This window comes from Rhinatrema bivittatum, chromosome 4 (assembly GCF_901001135.1).
Source record: "Rhinatrema bivittatum chromosome 4, aRhiBiv1.1, whole genome shotgun sequence".
Taxonomy (NCBI): Eukaryota; Metazoa; Chordata; class Amphibia; order Gymnophiona; family Rhinatrematidae; genus Rhinatrema; species Rhinatrema bivittatum.
Window position 1 is genome coordinate 230,359,554 of NC_042618.1, and position 19,084 is coordinate 230,378,637.

The following is a 19,084-nucleotide window of genomic DNA, read 5'->3' on the forward strand; positions in this document are numbered from 1 at the left end:
AGCTCACCTACCGCTCGATCCTGAAGCCTAATTATATGTAAATGTAAGCCGCGTCCGAAAAGCCTTAGTCCCGCGCAACCCAGGATACTGGATAGAGCGCCTATACAGGATCCTGGGTGCGCGGACCTAAGGCTTCACGCCACGCTGGTATCTGTCATTTCAAATGTCATTTGAAATGACAGATACCAGGAAGTCTGGTCCGATCGGATGCAAAAATAAGTTGCTTCGCCGCTGTCATCTCTCTCCTCTCCTCCCGAAGCAGGCCTTGCTCCGGGAGGTGGAGAGAGAGATGACAGTGGCGAAGCAACTTACTTTTCCATCTGATCTGACCCGACAGCGCTTCTCCCCCCCTCCCGGAGCAAGGCCTGCTTCGGGAGGAGGGGAGAGAGATGACAGCGGCGAAGCTTACCCCCAACCCGGACCCGACCGGACCCGACCTGACCGCTGTCAGTCTGTTCTCCCTCCTGCCGGAGCAAGGCTGCTTTCGCGCCCTGCTCCGGGAGGGGGGGAGAAGAGGTGACAGCGGCGAAGCTTACCCCCAACCCGGACCCGACCGGACCCGACCTGACCGCTGTCAGTCTGTTCTCCCTCCTGCCGGAGCAAGGCTGCTTTCGCGCCCTGCTCCGGGAGGGGGGAGAAGAGGTGACAGCGGCGAAGCAAAAAAAAAAAAGGGGAGCAAATTTTGTTTTTTTTCAAAAGCGACTTACTTTTGGGATCTGTCAAGATCCCAAAAGTAAGTCGCTTTTGAATGCCGGCAAAACTTATCTTTTTTGCAGCCATCAGCAGGAACACGATCTGGCTCCCGTAGCTCCTCCCAACAAGATGGCCACCTGCACGGGGAAAGCGTACAATTGGCCGCTGAAGACGTGACGTCACGACAGCACGTCTTGAGCGGCCAATTGCACGCTTTCCCCGTGCAGGCGGCCATCTTTGTCTTCATCGGGAGGAGCTACGATCGCATGTGTTCCTGATGATGGCTTCAGAAAAGTAAGTTGCTTCATCGTTGCTAGTGTCCCCCCTCCTCCCGGAGCAAGGCGGCTTTTCGCGCCCTGCTCCGAGAGGAGGGGGGACACTGAAAAGTCGCTTCGCCGCTTTCTTCGTCGTTGCTTCGCCGCTTTCTTCGTCGTTGCTTCGCCGCTGTCAGTGTCCCCCCTCCTCTCGGAGCAAGGCGGCTTTTCGCGCCCTGCTCCGAGAGGAGGGGGGACACTGAAATGTCGCTTTGCCGTTGCAGTCTCCGTGGCGGCCCCAGTCCGGACATCGGAGGGGGGCTGCAATGTTTTTTACGCTTTTTTTTTTTGGCTTCGGGAGCAGGGGAGAGGACTGGGGCTGCCACGGAGACCGGCACCCATGATCGCGGCCGGGGCAGGCGAGCGGGGGCTGGGGGAAAGCTTTCCACCTACCCTTACCCATGCCTCTACCGCCTGGGTCAGGGTAGGCGGTAAGTTTCCAGGTTAAACGCGTGACAAAACGGCAGGGAAAGGTAGCGATAGTCGGGGCGCGGGTTACGGGATTGCAGGTGAATAGCTAATTCGCTCGTTTGCATGGAATATCGCGCTAATTTGCTCGTTTGCATGCAATATGCATGCCGCGGGCGGAAGGGGTTGCCCAGGGAATTTAGGACGCGGTAGGAGTAGGTTAAAGGGGATTCGGAATCGCAGGAAGGGCTAACGCGGCCGAAAACGAAGTTAAAAACGGCTTAGGAGCAGGGTAAACGCGGCCGCACTTTACAGGATAGGCCTGATTGCTTCTCCTTGACTTGCTGAGAGCAGGGACTGATTTAAAATGACAGTGCCCATAGGCAGAGGACTTAAGGTAAGGGGTTCCTGCCTTCCTCTCCCCCTGGAGAAAGCAGAGAGCAGCAGCAGCAGAGAGAATCCCACTTTTTAAGACACCTTCAAAATTTTGTGCCCAAAGCATCTGCCTAGGTTGTGTATACCTGAATCCGGCTCTGGCTACAAAATGTTACCATATGAGCGTTGCCATAGAAGACATGGTTGACTCTGTCATCCTGCACTGAAGTAGCACTCTCACAGCCCAAGCCACCCGGAGAAGCAAGTATGAGCAATGAAAACCAGGGCTAACCCACGAACGACTGGATTATCTTCAGGTAACATAAGTTTAATTTATGACATGCCTTTCCCACCGAAATGCCCAAGGTGTGAGGTATAACAGTCCATTAAAACAATACAGAATAAGCAATAACAATTTAAAACAGCATATACTCAAATTTTAATGGGTAGTTTACTACTGAGCTAACGAGCCTTGCGCTGTTCTTGTGATGTGCATGGGATCACAGGGCCCATCTACCCATCAACACACTAATTAACCACGAGAGATGAGAAAAGCAGTCCTGGCTTTTAGTCCCGTGGAGCAGCTTCTGTCGTGCTGCACGTTGCACTGCCGTGCCCTGCTCGGTGCTGTGGTATCAAGGATCCCGGCTCTGCTTGCGTCTGCCTGGTTCACCTTTTTCAGGACACGGATTGAGTTGCCAAGGTTGGCAGACAGGAAATTACCCTTGCCCTGCTGCTGCTGCTGCTGCTACTACCACCTCCGTCCAGACTCTGCATTTTCTGGGCAAGAATATCAGACACAGTTGTAGTTTTTTTTTAGAAGGAAGCAAACAAAAACTGGGAAGAGGTTACCCGCACTCGGGCGCTTGCTTGTTCGTGATGATTTAGGGGAAGGCAGTTTTGTAGACGTCTAAAAGTAGTGGGTAGCTTTCATCTCGACAGCGTTTCATTACTTTCACTGCAGCAGCATGTTAACATCATAATTGCAGAGCAGAGCGCAGATGTCAGAGCTAAGACCATGATTATACACTTACAACATCAGGGCATTTCAATGTTAACTGTAAAAGGCAGCCTTTTAGACAGCAGTAAACAATCCCTGTGTACCAGATTCTTGCTTCACTGTGGTGCACAGTAAACTCATGGTGTCTGAACAGTTTTGTGTCTTATGTTCTTCAGGAACTCGATTTTGCTTTGCTTTGTTCACAAAGAGAATGATCAGATATACTCTTAGAGCCACAACCGGCTGATAAATTCATCCCTGACTTTATCCGTGCACTAGTATCCGGATAGTCTTTGTACTTTGCTCTAGGGATGTGCTTTCATTTTGAAAGGCTGTAGAAACAACAATGACACGTGTTTTTACATTTTGTGTCGTTTTTCAAAACATTTTCTTTTATGCTTTAGCATGTGCTAAAAGCAGTTAGTGCACATTAAATGGTTTTAGTGCATGCTGAATGGTTTTAGAGTGTGCCAAAATTAAAAAGCAAACCCCAAAACAACCCTCCTCCCCCCTCCTCCCAACAAAACAAATAATGAAACAAAAACCTTTCCCTGCATTCCCTACTTTGCTTGCAAATCGGGCAAAAGGATATTGCTTAACTCCTGGCAATGGCCTTATATTGTGAAATCATAGTAACTCTAGCTTTGGACAAGCCTAGGAACATGGACATGGGGCAGTGCTCTTACTGGTTTGGGCCAAAACTTCTATCTTTGCTGGCAAAGGCTTGAGAAATACTGAAAATAGGAAAAAAAAAAACCCAACTTAGAGGTGTATCTAAGACTAGGAAAAAAATGAATATCAGGCTCGGTGGTAATATGCTGTAGAACATGAAACCTTTACTCGAGCCTCCTTTCCAGTGGGGCATATGGTGCCAAGTGTATGGATAGCTGCAGTGGTTTTGGATTCTCCCCTCACTTTCCTATCTTGCTGCCTCCTCTGCTGGGTAATTTCTCATCTAGCCTGAAGAGGACTTCATTCAGGATCTTCTGCCCTCACCCACCACCGGAAGTGATATTGGAAGCTATGGGTGATTTCGACTCAGCTCTGACTTGGGAGTAGCAGTGGTTAGCAGGCTAAGGAATTTGGAGATAAGGTGACTGAATTTGTTGGCTCCCTGTCCTTTTCTCTTATCTTCTCCTTGCTTTATTTCTCCAGCACTGCTTAACTTCACTCTTACGACTTATTTTTCTCTTCCCATGTCTTTCCAAGAGAAAATACTTTCCACATGAACCTTTGTGATGACTTTGAGATACTGAGGAGATGTGTTCCGTGATTAGGAAATATTTTTTCATGGAGAGGGTAATGGGTACCTGAAGATGGTGGAGACCAAAAATGGCAACGGAATATAAAAAAGTGTGGGGAAAAGAAGAGTATCCATAATGGCAAGAGAATGGTAATGAAGCACTAAGCTAACTTGCATGGAGTGGTGGTTAGAGCCCAAGCAACAGTGATATTCCAGGAATGCATGGGATAACTGGACAAGAGTGGTGGTTACAACCATAAACAGCAGTGGTACAACGGTGTTGAGCTTCAAGAAGGCTAGGGGTTAAATATTTTTTACAATAGCTTCAGTAATCTTGGCAGGCTGTGTGGATTATGACAAAATTTGGTAGGAATGTGCAGCCCAAAATCTTCAGTTTGTTTCAGGTTTTTTTTCATATGGGGGGGTGGGGGGGCAGGCAGGGTTTGTCAAGAATTTGTTTTTTTTTTCCTAGTTTGGTACATTTACCAAACTGAAAAAAAAAAAATTTAAACAAGTAAAAAACCCCAAAACAAAAAAAAAGAATTGCAAAAATATCCCAAAGAAAGAGGTCTCTGGTAAGACCAGGCCTTGATACTGGGGTCTGGCCAAAATCCTTGTCCCATCACTTAGGCCTCGTACTGGGGCATGGCCTGATATCTGGAATCATCTCCAAGGCTCGACCCAAGGCCTGGTCCTGGCACCTAGGCCTGACACTGGCCCAGCCTAAGGCTTCCTCCTGGGCCTGGTCTAGGCACTAGGGCCTAGGCTTGGCCCTAAGCCAGCCACTGGTGCTGGAGCCCAACCCAAGGCCTGGTTCTTGCACCTAGGCCTGGTTCAGAAGCCTGACCCGAGGTCTGGTGCCGGTGCTGGGGCCCAGCCTAATTTCCGGAACCATCACTAAAGCCAAGAACTGATGCCAGGGCCCAGCCTGAGGCCTGGTCCTATCACTGAGGCCCAGGCCCAGCCTGGGGACCTAGGACTAGGCCTCTCAACATCTTCCTTCTGCAATCTTCCAAAAATGTTGCAGTTTGCTTGAAGGACGCATAATGATATCACTGCAGTGCCTTCCTCTAGAACGTATGGCACCATTTTGATGAAGACTTCAACGATGGGACCTGGCCTCAGGCTGGATCCAGGTGCCAGTCCTAGACTAGGTGATGGGCCCAGGCTTGATCCCTCCAGAGGTATACGAAACAACTAAAACTGCTTTGGGTATTTTTGTAGCTAAGGGAGTCAGAGGTATTTAGAGGAGACCTTCAGGGACATAGTAGAGAAGTCCCACCTCCAATTTTGTAGCCCCTGCGCTGATTTGGAGGAGAAAAGTTACCTGGAAGGAGAGCATCAGCTTGATGAGGCAGGATGCAATCCTGTAGTTAGGACCTGCCCTCAAGATGATTTAGTATCCTCTCACACCGAGGATATGTCTCCAGGGGCACGTGCCTAGGAGGAAAGGGTTAGAATGACCATTATAGTTGGTGATTCAGTTATTAGGAAGGTAGAAAGCTGGGTGGCTGGTGGACGTGAGGATTGCTTGGTAACTTGCCTGCCTGGTGTGAAGGTGGTGAACCTTATGCATTACATATAGGATTTAAGATAGGAGTTGGCTGTCTTGGTATATGTGGGTACAAATGATATAGGAAAGTGCAGGAAGGAGGTTCTGGAAGCCAAATTGAGGGTTTTAGGTAGAATGCTACCCTGGAGGTTCCAGATTTCAGCTTTCTCGGACACGCTCCCCGTTCCATGTGCAGGCAGAGCTCCAAAGTCTCAATGTGTGGATGAGAAGATGGTGCAAGGAAGAGGGTTTTAGATTTTTTGAGAACTAGGATTCATTTTGGGGAAGGGGGGGGGGGCTCTTCTGAAGGACGGGCTCCACCTAGTTGATGGGGGAAAGCTGATAGTTGGTCAGAAGCGTATGGTTCTGAATGATGTATCTTTGAAGGATACTAAGAGGATAGAGAAAATAGGGCATCCCAGTAGAGAGGTCGCAATAAATGCCAAAGGGGATTGGGTGTCTTTAAAGTGCAGAAAGATTCCAATTTACCCCTGTCAGCAGGTTGTTAATACAAACAAAAACATACTTTGAAATACCTATATATAAATGCTAGAAGTCTAAAAAAAAAATAAAAAATGGGAGAGTTAGTGTATAGCACTGGATGAAGAGGTAGATATAATTGGCATCTGAGATGTGGTGGTAGGAGGATAACCAATGGGACACTGTGATACCAGGGTACAAATTATATTGAAATGATAGGATGGATCAAATTGGTGGAGGGGTGGCGCTATATGTTAAAGAGAGCATTGAGTCAAACAGGAAACAAAATGCAATGTTGAATCTTTATGGATAGAAATTCTGGGTGAAAAAGGGAACAAAACAGTAATGGGAGTGTATTACCATCCACCTGGCTAGAATGAACTAATGGGCAATGAAATGCTAAGAAAAAATTAGGGAAGCTAACAAAATCAGTAGCACAGTAATAATGAGTGATTTCAATTACCTTAGTATTGACTGGGTGAATGTTACATCAGTAGTTCTCAACAGGGGTGTCGGGACACACTAGTGTGTCGCAGAGCCAGCAGAAGGCTGATCTTTCCTCATCAGTCTGGGCAGGAGTTGGCTGACTTCTTTTTTTTTTTTTTTTTAATTGCATATGACAGGAAGCTGTTCTTGCCGCCTCCTTCTCTTCCTGGCCAGTGGGAGGTTTTTTCTTCCTCCTTCACTCTGATCAAAGCACGATATCACCAACTACTGTACATATGGGCCCGGCAGGGCACCAACTTTATCTTCTTCTGCCTGGCTGTGAGGCTGCTGATGCTTTCTTCACCCCATGGGGCCTGGATGTGAAAGCAGGAGCATGAGGGAGAAAGGTTCGTGCTCTGTAGATCCACTGCTAATGTCTCCTCATACTTCTTGCCCTCATCTGCTGCTGATAAAGAGGGAGGGAGACTCTGGTTTGGACAAGTCTTTTCTGCTGGCTGGGAGCCAGGAGAAGGGGGAAATTTACTGGGCAAAACATGGGAAGATTGGAGTTCAAGAGTCTTCTGGGCAGGAAGGCATGGGGATATAGGAAATCAGAGATGGGGAAAAGGAGTTTGGGATTGCTGGGTAGAGAGAGGTGGAGGAGGGAGGCATTGGGGCTGCTGGGCAGGGAAGAGAGATGGACATGGAGAGATGGAGACAGCTGGGTTGAGGGAGAGGGGCGTGGGGGATGCTGAGCAGGAAGGGATAGGAAAGGTGGGCAGAGGTATTCTGGTTAGGGAAGATGAGAAGGAAGGGCAGAAAGGGAGCATGAAGAAGAGGATGTGGGGTGGGGGGTGTCGGGGGAAAGTTGACAGGGTTATGAGCATGTGAAGGGATGATTGAGTAGTTGGGAGAAGTGAGGGGTGATAGGGGCATGAAGGGGAGTGACTGGGTACATGGGCCATACTATGTCAGTTTTGAAAATATGCATTTCTTCTTCTCTTTGAACTTTGCTTAGTGTAGGAAGAAATATATTTTTGTTTCTAGTCTCCAGTTTTGCACTGCATGCAGAAGGTGGTCTTGGGGTTTCCATTCCAGGTTTTGTTTGTACCTTATGGTCTTTTATTCTATATTTGGTGAAACATAGAAACATAGAAACATAGAAATGACGGCAGAAGAAGACCAAACGGCCCATCCAGTCTGCCCAGCAAGCTTCACATTTTTCTCTCATACTTATCTGTTTCTCTTAGCTCTTTGGTTCTATTTCCCTTCCACCCCCACCATTAATGTAGAGAGCAGTGATGGAGCTGCAACCAAGTGAAATATCAAGCTTGATTAGTTAGGGGTAGTAGGGGTAGTAACCGCCGCAATAAGCAAGCTACACCCATGTTTGTTTTACCCAGACTGTGTTATTCAGCCCTTATTGGTTGTTTTTCTTCTCCCCTGCCGTTGAAGCAGGGAGCTATGCTGGATATGCGTGTAGTATCAGTTTTTCTTCCCCCCTGCCGTTGAAGTAGAGAGCTATGCTGGATATGCGTGAAGTATCAGTTTTTCTTCTCCCCTGCGGTTGAAGCAGGATATGCATTGAAAGTGAAGTCTGGAACCCACGACCTGCAGGAGGCGCCTGCATCCAGACCTCTTACAGTCTTCAGAGAAGTCGCCTAAGTCCCAGCAGCCGGACCCCTAAGGGCTCCTCCTAGGGGGGTCGCGTGCTTCCAGGGTGAAGTCTTCTAGCAAGTCTCTTCGGTTCGAAAGGCCTCGCCCTTCAGTAACTACTACCTCGAAACAAGGGTCCACTTTCATAACATTGGGTACTTGTGACCTGGCTTGGCCACTGTTGGAAACAGGATACTGGGCTTGATGGACCCTTGGTCTGGCCCAATATGGCAAGCCTTATGTTCTTAAGCCATTTTCAATTGATTCCCATTGGAATAAACAAAAAATATCCTCATTCGTAGAATTTTACACATACATTTATAAACGATGGCACATCCTTAAATGGGCCTGAAATGGCCTACTAGCAAAGGTGATGGAGGTCATCAATGAAACAGAGTTTGGGCATACTTGAGACAGATATAGAGGACTGTGGTGGGAAAAAAGTTGAAAGGTCAGGTAAGAGCAATGTTGCAAGTAAGCTGTTATGGTCAGGTTTGCAGTACCTGTAAGACATTTGCTGGTGGAACGGAAAGACTCAGAGCCAGGCTGTCAGGAAGCACTCCCACAGCAGCTGAGAAATAGCTATGTCGCTCACAGTGCTAGTGCCTTGACTTTTATAGCCATTGCTCAGAATCTCTAGGCAGCAGAAAACTTACTGCTCCAGTTCCTTTCAGGCAGTATGCAGGGAATAGGAGGGAAAGGGCCGAGGCTGGAGTGGACAGAGCAGAGCTAAGAAGAGCTACTCTGTTCCGTAATCCATCCCCTCTCCTCCTGTCATTTCCTCTCTTCGTCCTATGTCTGGAACAGATAGAGCACAGAAGAGAGAGACTCTGCTTTCTGTTCTTGCCCTGGTGATAAGGGAGTGAATGTCTAGGTGGTATGAAAGATGGCGAATATTGGGAGAGGTGAGGAAAATGTGATTGCTTGATTGGGTTGTATAAAGGGGTTGAATATTGGGGACAAAAAGAAATGAAAGTTGGGGGAGAAAGAGGAGAGGGTAAATCCCATCTCCCTGAAGAGAGACAGGAACTTTATTGGTGAGAAGGAGAGAGCTTGTAAGGGGATTACTGGGGATGAGAGTGAATCAGAGAAGATGATGGGAGGAGCATGTGAGGAGGTAACTGGAGATGAGGGAGTCAGACTAAATAGGATAGATGAACATGAGATGGGGTGAGTGAAATGAAATACCTAGGAGTAAGAGTAAAGGGGTGTTGGAGAAGGAGAGTCAGTGGTGATGGGTAGTGGTGAAGGAGCCTCAGAAGGGGTGGCTGAGGGAGAAGGGAACCAGATAGCAGGAGATTGATGGCAGAAGCAACCAAGTGAAGAGGAGATGGAGGGCTGAGAGGGGCAATGGTGGGAAGAGTTGGGGAGATGAAGTATTAGAACATTGAGAACTAGAGAGGAAGAGAGGGAGATATGGAAAGGTAAAATTTAGCTATGAATGGACAGAAGCAGAGAAGAGAGAAATAATAATAATAAAAAAAAGATGAACAGGAAAGATCAATGTCGGAGATGGATGTAAGGGAGGAAGTGAAAAAGACAGGAAGAGAGTGAAGAAATGGAAAGGAGACCTTGAAAGGGAGTTAGGAGAAGACCAGCAAGAATTTTTAAGTTATTTTGAAATTTCTTTTCTGCTTTTCCAAAGAAGATCCTTTTTTTAAGGCGGATCAAAAGCAACCCCCAGCATTGCATCTAAACCTTGCAAATTATACTGTAAAATGTACATAGTAATACAATAATAAAAAGGTTACATAGAAGGAAGACGTAGAAAAATTCTTTCAAAATCCCTACTTCTAGAATCAACAGTATCATTTTAGCAGTATGAAGAGGGGAAATCCAGACACGGAATAGATCCCATCATAGATTGCATTAAAGACTGTGAGGTAGAAATTCAGTGGGAAAGTTACCAAGGTAACTACACCTAGATATTCAGTGACACTTATCCAGATAAGCCTGTCGCTGAATATACCTGGACAAAGCCTTTGAATATAGCCTTATAGGAACCAGATTCAGATTGAGTTTGAGGCCCCTTGGTACATCAAGCAGCCAGGTCAGGGGCCAGAGGTGACCTTATAATCTCTCCACTGCCCCTTTTTTTCTGCGCTGCCCTCTCAAGCAATGGGAATTAAAGCAATTCTACGGCCAACATTACGATATCAATGCAAAATAAAAAAGTTATCTCCCAAATCAGAAGAAGAAAGTGGAAAAAAAATAAGAGACTGAGACCAAAATGATTTAGAAACCTAGAATACCCAGAGAATAAAGGTAAACAAAAAATATTTTTAGGCCAATTTTATAACAGCAAATGCATGACTAACAAGTCAACAGGTAGAAAGTACTCGCAGACTTTATCCTGAATTTTCAAAGCAGACTTATCTGCTTTGACAATTAGGGGTGCGCACGGACACCCTGCCAGACTTATGTGCACACATTTGCACATCCAGGGTAGGTGTAAATATGTATGCATTCATTTATGTGTGTATGCCTGAAAAATCAAATGTACATGCATATGAGTTCCTGCCTCAACACTGCCCTTTAATGCATATCTTTTGTGCATGTAAAATTATGTGCGTAAATTAGTTACGTGTGTGCTTTTATGCACACAACCTCCCCTTTCAGTTTTCCAAAACCAGGTTTTATTTGCATAAATGCTTTTGAAAATCTGGCCCTTTATTTTTAGTTTGGTGACTGGAATATGTCAGCTCTGGGTATGTGCATCTCTTTCTTTGTATATTGCTTAGCACAGGTGAAAATGTGTTTGTTTCTCTTTGTCTAAATCAGTTTTTGTCTGCATATTTCTATTTATAATATAGAAACATGACATAGCAGAGACCATTATGGTCTATCCAGTCTGCCATTCCACACAAACTATCTTTACAATCCCTATTCCCTATCACTCTCATAAAGATCCTCTGTCTATGAAATCGGAGGTCACCTGTTCTGTATTTGTGGTCACTTCTGTCCTGTGCGTCTGACTGAGGTAAGATATTCTGTTAGAGTGTAGTTTCTGTGGACAGATGTGTAGCAGTCCTGCTTATTCTGTTTGCCAGTAGGAAGTGTATTGGGGTTCTGCGGTTCAGTGTAATGTTTCCATTGCTGCCATTTCATAGGTAGGGTGGTGGGTCTGATTTCTGACTGTGCTTCTTTTAGTATGGCAGGTTTGCTATACTGCTTCTGAATATCTTTGTTGAAGGGCTTTACATTAATTCACAAAATACCTGATAATGGAGGGAGTTTGTTTTACTGTTATTGAGGTGACAACAACAAAATTAGAATATTTTTTGCATGGTGACTAGCAAAGGAAAACATCCTAGTTCAGCCTAGCCTGCCAGGCCAGTCACCCATTTCATATATAGCCTTCAACCAATGATTTTAATCCTCAACATCTCGGGGGTAGTACTTGCACTTACGGGCATACCTGGGACCTCTCTGGGTTTGACCAAGACACTCTGGGTTTAGAGACCTGACTGCGGGTCTCTGGGAGAGCAGCCAAAATCTTTGGGTTCTTCTAAGAGCCGCCTCTTCTCAGGCAAGCTACCTTTTTCTGCTTTCTGTGCTTTAGCAGATGGTGGGCACTGTTCCTTCTAAGCTGTGTGCATGTGCGTGTGCACTCAGGTTGTGAGCCCTGCGCACACATAAAATGGTATAATATCATATACATCTTTACTATATAATTATGCTCAACCTTAAAAAAAAGAAAAAAAAGAAATCAAATGTATTTTTTTCTATTTATTTAAAACAAATGTTATCCTGAAATAACTTAATGTAGAGTTATTGTAAATTAAAACAATTACTTAAATAACATTTTAAAAATCCTGATATTATTTGCATTATGCTTGCTCAGGCACCCTTGGCTTGTAGGGCACAAATCTCTGAACCCGGCCTATAAAAAGTTGCACAAATGAAAATATTTGCGCGCACACAGCCTATCAAAAATTAAAGGGAAGATTGACGGTGGGCGTTTAGAAGTAGATGGAGGCCGAGGTAGGAGGCAGCTCTGCTGCTAATTCTCCACCTCCTGCCTCTGAGTAGCTCCTTCTGATAGGACCAATTAGCAGCAAGAGGTGAGGAAGCAGGTTCTTGTTCTTCAACCCTTGCCTGGACCAGAGTAAAGGGGAGGGACGTATGTGAGTAACTGAGGAGAACTGAACCTAATCCACTTGAAGTGCCTGAAAGGCAGAATATAAATCAAATATAAATAAATAAATAAAACTGTGAGCGTGCATTTGGGGGGGTGGGGAGAGAGTAAGAGAATGAATTAGTGTGTGTGTGGGGAGGGGGGGGGGGCGCGAGGAGCCTCAGTGAGAGGAGAGAGCAGAATGAGTGCTGGGATGGGCAGTTAGAGAAAAAGTGTATGTACAGTGTGTGTTTGTGAGAGAGAGCAAGAACGTTGGATGGGGGAGGGAAAGGGACAAGAAGGTGGAGGAAATGAGAGGGGACAGCCATAGGACAGAACAAGAGTTGGGGGAAGAGAGCAAAAGGGAGAGTGAGAGTGTGTGGGGTGAGGAAAAGAGAGGGGAGAGTGCGAGGGAAGTGTATAAGAATGGGGAAAGGAGAAAGCACGAGTTGGGGGTAGAGAAGCTGAGAGCAAGATGGGGGAGAAGGCGATAGCAAGGGCAGAGGATTAAATTAGAGGAAGATGAGAGCAAGGGGGAGAAAAGATGGGGAATGAAGAGAAGAAAGGGAAAAGGGTGAGAGAGGACGAGGGGTGATAGGAGAGGACCCTGGGTTTGGGGGTTGAGGGGAGGAAGCTAGGGTGATAAAGTAGAAGAAAGGGGATGAGGAATAGAGGAGAGAGTGCAGGGCAAACAGGAAGAAGTGTGAAAGCACAGCAGACAAGATGAGAGAGAGAGAACAAAGCAGGTGAAGGGATGCGAAAAAGAAGGAAGAGAAAGTATCCGCTGCTGAAGGAAAGAGATTAAGACGGAAAGGAGAGGGAACCGAAAGAGAAAAGACAAATGGAGGACATCAGAGAGAGACAGAAAACAAAGAAAGGAATAGAGATAAGGACATAAGAAAATGCCATACTGGGTCAGACCAAGGGTCCATCAAGCCCAGCATCCTGTTTTCAACAGTGGCCAATCCAGGCTATAAGAACCTGGCAAGTACCCAAAAACTAAGTCTATCCCATGTTACCATTGCTAATGGCAGTGGCTATTCTCTAAGTGAACTTAATAGCAGGTAATGGACTTCTCCTCCAAGAACTTATCCAATCCTTTTTTAAACACAGCTACACTAACTGCACTAACCACATCCTCTGGCAACAAATTCCAGAGTTTAATTGTGCGTTGAGTGTAAAAGAACTTTCTCTGATTAGTTTTAAATGTGCCACATGCTAACTTCATGGAGTGCCCCCTAGTCTTTCTACTATCCGAAAGATAAAAAAAGACATTGGGCCAGAAAATTAAACCAGAGCCAGCAAAGGTTAGAAAATATTTTACTATCTGATAGTGAATGTTAATTAAGAAGAAAGTAGTTCAGGGTGGTGTGGGGGGAGGGAGAGAGAGTCTGCAGGGCCATCCCCCTGCCCCGCCCCCGTTAGTCTCAGAGTGAGCAAAACTCAGACCTTCCCAGCTGTGCCCATGGGCCTGAAAGTTCATTGGAAGATGAGGGGGCTTGCAAGGCTGAAAGTTCTCCTTGTACCGGCCCTGTAAATAGCTATCAAAATTCTCAAGACGGTTGTTGCTCTGGCATTTGGCCTCCTGAGTTCCCGTAAACTCTTTGACAGTGCTGAGTTTCATGGCACAATCGGGCTGATACAGAAAAACCTGCGGGAGAGCCGGCGAGTGCCTGCTTTCCCGGCATGCGCCCAGGCCACTCTCCTCTTGGGCGCTCGATTCAGAAAAACAAAGTATGCAAATGACGGCCTGCGGTAAAAGGAGGCACTAGGGACACTAGCTCATCCCTAGCACCTCCTTTTTGACAAGTGGCGGCTGTCAACGGGTTTGACAGCCGATGCTCAATTTTACCGGCGTCGGTTCTCGAACCCGCTGTCAGCCATGGGTTCGGAAAATGGACGCCAGCATGATTGAGCGTCAGTCTTCCATGCTGCGGGCAGATTTTTAATTTTTTAATTTTTTTTTATTTTTGGGGCCTCCGACTTAATATCACTATGATATTAAGTCGGAGGGTGTACAGACAAGCAGTTTTTTTCTTCTTTTCTGTTCCCTTCCCTGGTGCCAGCCAACATTAACGGCTGCCTTTGGCAGGAGTCAATTTCTGAGAGTAAAATGTGCGGCTTGGCTGCACATTTTACTTTCTGAATCGCGCAGGAATAACCAATAGGCCCATCAACATGCATTTGCATGTTGTGGGCGCTATTGGTTTCGGGGGCGTTGGCCGTGTGTTTTCCACGTGCTATTACCCCTTACTGTATAAGGGGTAAAAATAGTGCGTCGAAAACACACGGCCAAATGGGGGCTAACAGTGCGCTCAGCCTGAGTGCACTTTACTGCATCGGCCCGAAAGATAGAAAGTAAAATGACAGTATCAGGCTCACTGTACATCGTTGTGGAAGTATCTTTCATTTGGTAGGTTGCTGTCATAAATATGAAAGTTACTTTATTGAGTTGACTAATTGAATAAACATTCCTAAATTGTCTTTGGTATGTTTTTTTTTTTTTTTAGGATTTCAGTATTTTGCACACTTATATAATGGGGTGCATGAATTGTTCACTTTCTATGTACTATACCCATCCTAATATAAAGAGTTTAAAAACAAAACAGTAATGGTCCTGGAGGTGTTTATTATTCTATTTCGCCGGGATCACTTTTAGGGGGAAGAGGCGTGTAGCAGGATTTGTTCCTCGCTACGAACGAGATGAAAGGTGAACTTTATGCAGAATGAGGGTGGACAAGCAATACACTCACAGGTACTCCTAGGGAGACCTTGAGATCACCAGATTACAGCACTTCTACAGAGTTCCAGCTGGCATCCTCTGTTTTATTTTTTTGTTATTGTTCAGGTTCAAGTATTCAGAAAGAGAGGGGTAGAGTGGAAGGGACGTGGAGACTGCAAATCTTGGGATTTCGCCTAAACACCAGGTTCAGTTTGTGCACGTGGGTGAGTATACTGAAATCAGTGGTCGGTGTTTGCCTATTGATGGCAATCGCTGCTGGGTGTAGTTTTGGCCTGTTCAGTGTATGCTTTGGCTCTTATAGCAAAGCCAGCTCCTTACTTGTACAGCACACAGTCCCAGTGAAATGATCTAGAGAACAGTTTGAGGCTGAGTTACTGGTGGTGGTGGTGGGGAGCTGCTAAAAGATTGAGGTCCTACTTGCTTGAGAAGTGGATGATTATCTTTTGCCGATAAGCTGAAGGTAATAAATGGATCAGAGACTGACACCACACTTGCAAACACTGCAGGTGGCTTTCATTCAGGGATGAAGTGTTTAATTATTACCCAGGGTTATTCCTGGACATGTGCTGGGGAGGAGAGGGTACTTAAGGACAGGAATGTGTACACACTGTCTTCAATATTCCCTTGAAGGGCTGGGCCAGTTGTTCAGATGGTAAGCGCTGGTTCAATCCGCAAGTTATATCTTCTGCTCCTTAGACTGGGGATGTTGGGAAGCCAGTGTTCTCAGCCCCCCTCACCCAGGAGAGCTAGTTAAGGTCGTTGCTCAAGGGCGACACCTGGTGGCGGGATTCAGGGCCCAATGCTGCAGGATTCCAGAAGAAGCCCTGGTGCTTGGCCCCGACCCAGGACCATCACTGCAATGGCCGGAATAGGCATGTTAGAGGAGAGGGGCGGGTATAAAGTAATTGAAAAAATCCCCAGGGTAGCTGTAAATGAGGGCTCATGGCACCAGAGGAGCAGGAGGAAACTGCTGGGTGAAAAAAAAAAAATCTAAGTGGTCCATATTTGTCCGGTTAAGTTTGGGACTTAGCCGGAGAAATGACAGGGTTAAAAATTTCCAGTGTGCTGAATGCATCAGGTTTATTCCTGCATTCCAGGGGCGGAGCTACGGGGGTCATTTACTAAGCTTTAACATGTGGTAAAAGCCTTAACGTGCAGATAATGCACAGTATTTCAAATGCCATGCGTTCTCCCCCCCCCCCCCCCCCCACAAAACTGGCACAATGCATGCAAATCAGCTCATTGCTATGCAAATTTGTGTATATCAAATAACACTGTTTGTCTCAAAATTCACAAGCTGCGTTATTTGATCTAAAGTTAACTACAGCTCAAGAGCTGTAGCAAACTTTCCTTGGGAGCATCAGGATACTAATCTGATGCTCCTGTGGCTATCATTTAAAGGGCCTCTACCTCCAAGTATAGCAGAACCCTTGGGGGGTACCAAGAGACCCCATCCCACCCCTTCACTGCCACCCATTAAAGCTGCTGGATTAAAAAAAAAAAAATGATGAGGATCCTCAGGCACAGGCCCCTGCCCCTCCCTTTCCACTGAAACCGCCCCCCTTATCCTTTACCTAGAAAACCCTGGTGGTGCAGTGGGGCCCACAGTGCCCCCTAGCAGTGTTCCCTCTATTTTTTTTGAGTGTGTGTGTGAGTGTGCACTAGTGTTCAGCACTTAGTATATGCAAGTGAGCAGTGAGTGAGGGTAGCGGGGTATCCTCCTTCCCCTGCCCCCTGGTCTGCAGTGGGTAAATTAAAGCTAAACAGATTACATAAGACAGCAGCTCAAAAAGTTAAAATTTTAAGCACATAAATAATTTAACCATGACACAGTAGAACCATTATTATAAATAATAGAATCTCTAAAATTAAACTGTTATAAATTCCATGATCTAGCAGGCCATAACTCTATATCATAACAAATCCAGACCTGACAAATTAACTAAAAGCTGATAAGAATATTAGTGGGTTTACTAATTTTTACTAAAATTAAAATAATCTCTGGTGATCTACTTTTGGAAGAGCGTTCCATGATTAGGGAGCTGCACAGGAAAAAGGTGGGTTTTTTTTTTCCTGTGTTCTTTTAGCTCTGTTCATCACTTTATATTCCACATCACAATCCTGTATACTCGCTCTCTCAGGCCAATGCAATCTAGTGCGCTCAGGCTAGCTCACCAGGTAACGGTCTATTGGGTGTGCGTTTTTGGATGCTGTAAAATAACCCCCGATGCAGTACGGGGATTAGCACATCCCAAAACGCGCGTCCAATCGAGCACATAGCTAATACCGCTCATCACATGCAAATTCCATGTAGATGAGGCTAATAGCTATTACCCAGCAATGCCAAAAATTGCCGTGAAGCCAAGGCATCCATTTAAACGCGGCAAATTTAACGCCTGCTGGGAGCTGGCATAAAGCATGCCGCACTAGAGTGTTTACCCAAAACCCCCCCAAAAAATCCTGCTTTCTGTGATTCCTCATATTACTAACATCGTGATACTAATTAGGAGGAACCACAGAAAGCAGAATCATGCTGCACTCAAGGGCTTAACGAAAAAAAAATAAATCCTGCTTTCTGTGGTTCCTCATAGGGGGAACGATAGACAGCAGCATCCCCAAGGTCTGGTTCAATTGGAACCCCTGCCGGCAGTAAGTGGAGGAGTGAATAAATTAATAGTAAGTGTCGGCACGTAATATTAATTTATTCACTCCTTCACTTACTGTTGACTGGTCCATTCACTGTCACATGTCAGTGAATGGACCAATCCCCTTTCAGAAGGCTGTCAGTCGGGAAGAGCCCTGCTGAGTGTGGGGAGGGAGTTCTGGCCAAGCTGTTGTGGGCGCCCAGCCACGTCTCCTTAGGTACCCGATGCAGAGCGCTAGGGATGCAAAAATTACCCATTGCGTGTCCCTTTTAGCACAGCAGCTCATTTGCCTACTGCATCGAGCACTCAGGAGAGATGGATGTGCGCCCAACTTGGGGGCACGTTTATACGAGATATTGCAATGGCCTGAAAGTCCCTCGTTTCCCCACACTATTCTACGCACTCTCGATATCCTCCCCTGACCTCTCAATCTATCTGTTCTTTGGCGCTCGAGTACTAACATGCTGTATCTCTTCTCTCAACATTATTTATTTTATTTATTTAACAGTTTTATATACCGAAGTTCTAGCAACAAAGTTACTAATCAATTCGGTTTACATTGTAACAATAAAATTGACAGAATGTAGAATAATGTCTTACAGAGAACAGGGAAGATTTAACTTGGAAAAATAAAATAAAATAACTTAATGAGAACAATAAATAACTTCAACGGAGTAAGGAGAGTACAATTTAAACAACAAAATAATTTAGGAGAATATATGTTCGGAATTGAATGAGTTGGGCCTGAGGTCGAATATTGAAAAGATCAGAATAGTTATTGGGATTAGGAGAATGCTTGATTAAACAACCAAGTCTTGAGTCTCTTTTTAAAGGTGGGAGTTGATTGTTCCAATCTCAGGTCAGGAGGGAGAGAGTTCCAGAGTTTAGGTCCAGCGGTGGAAAGAGCTCTTTTACTAAGAGAAGTTTTGAGCGGATGGGCCTTAAGCGTGCCTCTCTGGGCTAGCCTCGTTGGACGGGAAGAGGTGTGAAGTTGTAAAGGGATGGTGAGTTCAATTGGAGAAGAGTTTTTGATGACTTTGTGGATTATTGTTATGGTTTTATAGAAGATTCTCTGATTGATGGGGAGCCAGTGAAGGTTCTTTAAGATGGGTGTAATATGTTCCCTTTTGTTGGATTTGGTTAGAATCCTCGCAGTGGCATTTTGTAATAATTGTAGAGGTTTCAAAGTGTTAGCGGGTAGACCAAGCAGTAAAGAGTTACAATAATCTATTTTCGAGAATATTATTGTTTGTAGAACATATCTGAAGTCATGGAAATATAATAGGGGTCTTAGTCTCTTTAATAATTGAAGTTTAAAGAAGCAATCCTTTATGATGTTATTGATGAAAGTTTTGTAGTTCAGCAGATTGTCCATGGTGACCCCAAGATTTCTGACCTGGGTGGAGAAGGCTGGAGGAGAAAAGGAGTGTGT

General features: G+C 45.6%; 1 protein-coding gene across 11 annotated transcripts in view; it reads left to right on the plus strand.

Annotated features, from left to right (window-relative positions):
• Positions 1-19,084, plus strand: part of ADA2 (adenosine deaminase 2) — a 113,623-nt gene that overhangs the window by 28,497 nt on the left and 66,042 nt on the right. For 5 of the 11 annotated variants that reach the window (XM_029599854.1, XM_029599851.1, XM_029599855.1 and 2 more), the window contains one exon: positions 15,113-15,210. The exons of 4 other annotated variants lie outside the window; for them this stretch is intronic. The gene's annotated coding sequence lies outside the window, so the exon portion shown is untranslated. Of the gene's footprint in view, positions 1-6,713; positions 6,899-15,112; positions 15,211-19,084 lie in introns of those variants that run through there. 2 more of the 11 variants (XM_029599857.1, XM_029599853.1) reach the window with 2 other exon arrangements.